The sequence below is a fragment of the Triticum dicoccoides genome, chromosome 3A (genome assembly GCF_002162155.2).
Source record: "Triticum dicoccoides isolate Atlit2015 ecotype Zavitan chromosome 3A, WEW_v2.0, whole genome shotgun sequence".
NCBI lineage: Eukaryota > Viridiplantae > Streptophyta > Magnoliopsida > Poales > Poaceae > Triticum > Triticum dicoccoides.
In genome coordinates, this window is record NC_041384.1 from 691,858,114 (window position 1) to 691,865,389 (window position 7,276).

Sequence of the window (7,276 nt, forward strand, 5' to 3'; positions counted from 1 at the left end):
ATCAGTTTCATGTCGAGAAGACTAGAAGAACACACGCAAGTTGCCAAAGTAGTGTTCTACAGTGAAATATGTTAGACATTACATAGTCACGTGTAACAAAATATAGGCGCAGACTTGAGTATCAAGTTAAGATATTGAGAGGTTATACTAGTTAGAGATATTTCTGTTTAAACCTCTCTATCCCAACTCCTGTAATCTCTCTGGCTGTTAGCCACGTCTGCGCCTCCCTCTGTAAACTCTCGATCAATCAATATATACCTGCGGGTCTCCATGTATGGAGATTGTGACGCTTCCATAACTTCTTACATGGTATATAGAGCAGCCCCTTCCATCACATCTAGCTAATTTCCATCGTTCTCTCACCACCTCCCTCCCATCATGTCGTCCTTCGCCGTCCCCATTACCACCGGCCTAAACTACAACACCTCCGAGCCTCTCTCCCAGACGAACTATGTTCTCTGGAGAGCTCAAGCACGATCCCAGATAATGGGCGCCGGCTTGTATGGCTATATAGATCAAACCCTAGAGGAGCCTCCCAAAACCATTACCATCAAAGACAAAGATGGCAAGGACCAGGTGATTGCAAACCCTGCTTATGCTCCCTGGTTGATCCAGGATCAACAGATCGTCGCCTATCTCCTCCGCAACCTGTCCAAAGGAGTTCTTGTCCAAGTTCCATCGCTTGAATCATCACATGCGGTTTGGGCTGCACTCGCGGCCATGTTCTCTGCCGTCTCTTTATCACGCGTCAACAACATCCGATATGCGCTAACCAACGCATAGAAAGGTACTCAGTCGACCTTGACATACTTCGGGCATATGCGCTCCCTCTCCGATGATCTCGCGGCGACCGGAAAACCACTCGGGGAGGGAGAGCTCATCTCCTTCATCGTTGCAGGCCTGGACATGGATTATCATCCAATCATCTCTGCCCTCGACGTGTGTACTGAACCTGTCACCATCGATGCTCTTTTCTCTCTGGTGGCGAACTTCGACCAACGGATCAAGATGTTCCATGGCGGCAGGGCTAGCGGCTTCAAGTCATCGGCAAACGCTGCTTCCAGGGGACGCCCAAAATGACGGCAAGGGTGGCTACCGCAATCAGAAGGGTGGCAGTGGCGGTGGCGGTGGCTCTCGAGGAAACGGCGGTGGCTACGGTGCTCCTGGTGGCGGCGGCTACGGCACTGGCGGAGGTGGCTACAACGGCGCTGGTGGCGGCGGCTACCACACTGGTGGCGGTTCTGGTGGTGGCTACCATCAGAACAATGGAGGAGGAGGCTATCATGGTGGTGGTGGTGGCGGCCACTATCACCAAAACCCCTCTGGTGGCGGCGGCAACAACACTCGACGTCCCCCCAACAACAACATGAGGCGTCACTTCCAAGGGTATGATGGTTATGAGGGACGTTGCCAAATTTGTAAGAAAACGAATCACCTTGCAAAAGATTGTGATTGGCGCTATGTCGATGGTAATAATTCCCAAAGCAAGAAAGTTGCAGCTGCAGCAGATGTGTCCTATGGTGTCGATACCAATTGGTATATGGACACAGGCGCTACGAATCACATCACTAGTGAATTGGAGAAGTTGACAATGCATGAATAGTATCATGGCCATGATCAATTCTACACCGCCGCTTGTGGCCATGATCAAGTCTACACCGCCGCCAATGGTGCAGGTATGGAGATAAGTCATATTGAGCTCAATGAATTTTTGCATGTTCCTAATGCTTCCAAAACTTTGTTATCTATTCATCGTACTGCCCTTGACAACAATGTGTTTCTAGAGTTTCACCCATACGTTTTTTTATCAAAGATCAGGTCATCAAGAAAATCCTTCATAGAGGTGTTTGTGTGCAAGGCCTCTATCTGTTGCTTCTGAAGTACTGCCAATACAATAAACAAGTGTATGGTGCCATATAGCTTTCTGCTAAACGGTGGCATAGGCGCTTAGGTCATCCATCGTTTGCTATTGTTCATCGTATTCTTAGTAGAAATAATCTCCCAGTTGTTCGTGAGAGAAACTCAGAAACAATTTGTGATTCATGTCAACGAGCTAAAAGTCATCAACTACCATATCCCGTGTCTATTAGTGTCTCTACAAAACCTTTGCAACTTATCTTTTCTGATGTATGGGGTCCAGCACCCACCTCTGTTGGTAGACACCAATACTATGTGAGCTTTATTGGTGACTTTAGTAAATATCATGCTTTGGTAAATATACATGGATCTATCTTCATATACATGTTTCAAGTGTTTCATAACTTTCAAGCTCTTGTAGAGCAAAAATTCGATAGCGAAATTATTGTTGTATAGTTAGACTGGGGTGGTGAGTACGAGAAACTAAACTCTTTTTTTTGAAAGATGGGTATCTCCCACAATGTTTCATGCCCACATGCACATCAGCAGAATGGCTCTGCTGAACGTAAACATCGACATATTGTCGAGGTAGGCTTAGCCCTTTTAGCCTCTGCCTCCATGCCCCTCAAATTTTGGGATGAAGCATTCCTTACCGTTGTTCACCTTATTAACATGTGGCCCAGTCGCACTATAGCCCATGAAACTCCCACTGAACATCTTCTTCATGTCACACCAGATTACACTGCCTTTCGAGTCTTTGGTTGTGCATGTTCGCCCAACCTTCATCCCTATAACACTCGCAAGCTCATGTATCACTCCAAACAGTGTGTTTTTCTTGGCTATAGTTCGCTAGACAAAGGTGTCAAGTGCCTTGATGTTTCTACAGGTCGTGTGTATATCTCCCGTGACGGTGTCTTCGATGAAACTCAGTTTCCCTTTGCACATCTACTCCCCTCCTTAGTAAACAAATCCATCTACTCCCATCTCATATTTCCGGTGTCTCGTGTGTGGGTGATGATATTTGTACGGACCCAAATATGACTAATATATCTCCTGTTATCCCTGAGTTTACTGTTCCAGGAAGAATCATCAAAGAAAACGGCGTGGAAACTAGTGAATCAGGGGGCTCCAGCGCGCACACACGCGATCCCGTGCAATCTACCTTGGGATCGGCCCGTCTGGACGTGTCAGGTCCGACCGCACCCCCCTCGGGATCGTCGTCGAGTCAGCCGGCTCGGGGCCCTCCACCATCCCCCGCCTCGTGCATGTCCCCAAGTGACACGTATCACCCTTCGTCCGAGCTGGGCTCCGCGGGCGCCACACACCAATCATCGCCGGGGAACCAGCCAACCGCGCGGTACGCGCCGGTCCCATGAACATATGCCAGGCGCCCCCCCTCCCCCCACGGGCCTCTGTCACCTCTGCGCCAGGCGGGCCCGCCACTGGATCCGATGCTGATCTGGCCCGCCCACTCAGATCTTATGTGGCCTCGCCCGTCTCCGCGTCTGCTAGCCCTGCCACAACTGATCCGGCGGGCTCTAGTGCTGATGTCGTCTCGGGATCATCAAGGTCTTGTCTGCAGCTGGATGTTGCTGATGGATCTTCTGTGCCTATGCCACCACCCGTCACCACGCCTCCTCGTACACGTCTTTGCGACGGCATAATACAACCGGTTAATTACAAAACTAAGTATGGGTTAGTTTCTTCTATTTCCACAGGAGAACCCCACACCGTTCCTGAAGCTCTGGCTGATCCTAAGTGGTGGCTGGCTATGGAGGAGTTTCATGCTCTTCAGAAAAATCATATGTGGCATCTTGTCCCTTCACGGCCCGGTAGAAATGTCATTGATTGCAAATGGGTGTATAGAATCAAACGCATGTCAGATGGTACCATTGATCGGTATAAAGCTAGACTTGTTGCCAAGGGGTTCAAGCAGAGGTATGGACTGGATTATGAGGATACTTTTAGTCATGTTGTTAAAACCGCCACCATTCGTCTTGTTTTGTCCATTGTTGTGTCCAGAGGATGGAGTCTCCTACAGCTAGATATGCAGAATGCGTTTCTTCATGGTGTTCTGGAAGAGAAAGTCTATATGAAGCAACCGGTTGGGTTTGAGGATCAACATAAACCATCTTACATCTGCAGACTTGATAAGTCTCTCTATGGACTCAAGCAAGCTCCACGTGCATGGTATTCCCGTCTAAGCTCTAAATTGAACACACTTGGCTTTATTCCTTCCATGTCTGATAGATCCCTGTTCATTTACAATAAGTCACATACAGTTATCTTTGTACTCATTTATGTGGATGATATTATTGTCACTAGTTCATCAAATGAGGCAGTAACAGCTCTTCTGAAAGATTTGGACTCAGAATTTGCTCTTAAGGATCTTGGAGATCTTCGCTACTTTCTTGTTATTGAGGTCAAAAGAAAAACAGAAGGTGGTCTTCATCTCTCTCAGGAGAAATATGCATCTAATCTTTTGAATAAGGCTGGTTGCAGGGTTGTAAACCATCTCCAACACCACTCTCTAGCTCAGAAAAATTGTCTCTTGCGGAGGGTGTTCCCTTGAATTCAGAGGATGGCACCAAGTACAGGAGTTTGGTAGGTGCACTCTAGTACTTGACACTCACCAGGCCTGATATTTCTTTTGCCGTAAATAAAGTGTGCCAGTTTCTTCATGCACCCACTTCAGCCCATTGGACTGCTGCTAAACGCATCTTAAGATATGTAAAGCACACCTTGGGCGTTGGACTAACTTTTAGCAAGTCATCTTCCACACTTGTTAGTGCATTCTCTGATTCTGACTGGGCTGGTTGTTTGGATGATAGACGGTCCACATGTGGTTTTGCAGTTTTCTTTGGACCTAATCTTATTTCATGGTGTGCAAAGAAACAGGCAACTGTCTCTACTGAGGCGAACTACAAGGCAATGGCAAACGCAACAGCAGAAATCATATGGGTAAAGTCTATGCTCAAGGAGCTTGGGATATGTTACATACAAACTCCATGTCTTTGGTGTGACAATCTTGGTTCCACATATCTCTCTTCTAACCCTATCTTTCATGCTAGAACTAAGCATACTGAGGTTGATTATCACTTTGTTTGAGAAAGGGTTGCAAGCAAGGAATTGGAGATTCGGTTTGTTTCTTCAAAATATCAAGTTGCAGATGGTTTCACAAAGGCCTTGCCTACAGGACCATTTGAAGAATTCAAGCTTAAACTAAACTTAAGAAGCTTAGATTAAGAGAGGGTGTTAGACCTTACATAGTCACGTGTAACAACATATAGGCGCAGACTTGAGTATCAAATTAAGATATTGAGATGTTAGACTAGTTAGAGATATTTCTGTTTAAACCTCTCTATCCCATCTCCTGTAATCTCTCTGGCTGTTAGCCACGGCTGCGCCTCCCTCTGTAATCCCTCGATCAATCAATATATACCTGTGGGTCTTCATGTATGGAGATTGAGATGCTTCCATAACTTCTTACAAAATATATTGTGTGCGATGGCTGCAATCCAAACCTATTGTGGAAATGGGAAGTGCGTCCTCCATAATCCCTACCCACACACCTCGGCTGCATTGAATTCTAGGAATCCCCCTTCCGCCCCTTGCTCTAATGGACCATATCTCGAAACCAAAACAGCAGGTAAAATACAGAACAAGGCATTGTCGAAGGGCCGTCAGATCGACCCACATTCCTGTACAACAGCAGCAGCCCAAACAAAGTAAAACAAGGACCATATAGTGGAGCTATCCACCGGCGGACACGGGAGGAACACCATGAGAATGGAGGGCAAAGCAGCTAGAGCTTCCCATTTATATGGAACTTAGAGGTTAGAAATCCACACCGAGAGCAGCTTCAGTGTACTCTCCAGCTTGCTACACTTGACTCAGATCGATCAATGGCTCTAGCTTGGCACCATCAATACTGAAAATTAGAAGTACCAGTGGCGGCGGCGGCACTACAGGCCAAAGTTGCAATCATCTGGATGTGCGTTTCACGGAGTGCAAGGTTCTACAAATGTAGAGTAACAACACGCGAGTGTGAGGTTTGCATCACTGCACGTGTTGATGATGGTACACAAACAGAAACAATAGATGGGAAATAAATCAACAGCCGACAACAGCTAAAATATCCAACAGGTGAAATGTTCAGATATTTCACCATGACTAGAGTCAGCTAGCACTCTTCCAATACAGTACTAAGAGGCAGAAATCTCCTTTAGGGCTATCCAAAAGTTAACTTCCACCATTTTTTATTATGAAGTGCATACATGTCACAGTAGTTTTGGCTGTCCAGGTGACCGGCCGTGAAACACAACAGAACAAGGCTAAGCAGAAATACGAAATTCTCGAAAATAGAGCAGAATAATGATAATAAAAGTAGCTTAGACCAGCACTGCACTGCTTCCTCTAACCTGATCAAGCCCTTGAGGCTTCTTAAGTGTCATTTACAGCAGAGCTATGCTAGGACTGATAAAATATACTACCTCCATTCCAAAATATAAGAATACTTGCAAGTTTAGCCTACCAAAACGTCATATATTTTAGAACAGAATCGTTGGTTGGTGTCATACAAGATACTTGCTAGTTATTTAACACTTCAGTATAGTCCTCACATACTCTAGAGTTGTGGTGCTGCTATCTTTCAGTATTTAAGACCAACATACAGAGATGGCATCTGCTATAAAAGGTATCCGCTCCAGGTGAATCCCATTCACTACATATGTGAAGATCTCATATTGCGGTAAATGAAGTATGCACTTAAGTAAAAAAAAACTTGCAAGAAATGAATGGACATATATCCAATTCAAAATTTGAAAACCATATATATCCTTAACACCGTTATCTAATTTGAATGGAAATAATGATTTCATTCCTGCCTGAGGATAAACAAAAACTTAAAGGCCATATTGTTAAAAAATGAAATCCATACATTCAGCAGCAGAACAAAGCAAGAGGAGATCCAAATGCAAAAGTTAGTTCCAAGACATATCATAAGCAGAGAATAGAATTTAGATATAGAAGACAATAACAATAATGGTTCAGTAAAACGATCAGAAAATCCATGATTAAGGTAGTAGGGTGTTACAACTGCATGCCCTGCTAACTGCCATGGATACATACAAGTACACAAACATAAGCAAAGTTACTAAGTTAACTGCAATAGTCAGAACATGAATGAACTCAAGCACCAACAAAAACTATCCCAACTTCATAAACATAGTTTTTAACAAAAAAACTACCACATTTCATGGAAACGTTCCTACAAACTACCACTTTACAAATTTGTGCCGAAAACTACCATTTTCTTACTAATCCATGACTAAAAACTATCATGTCTGAAAAGAGCCTGATTTGCCTCTTTTAAACGCGTTTCTGACTGGTTGGGCCCACACGTAAGCGTTGACGTGGC

General features: G+C 45.1%; 1 pseudogene; it reads left to right on the plus strand.

Moving 5' to 3' along the window:
* Nucleotides 1–858: 858 nt before the first annotated feature.
* LOC119273873 lies at nt 859–997 on the plus strand (annotated as a pseudogene).
* The last annotated feature ends 6,279 nt before the right edge of the window (nt 998–7,276 follow it).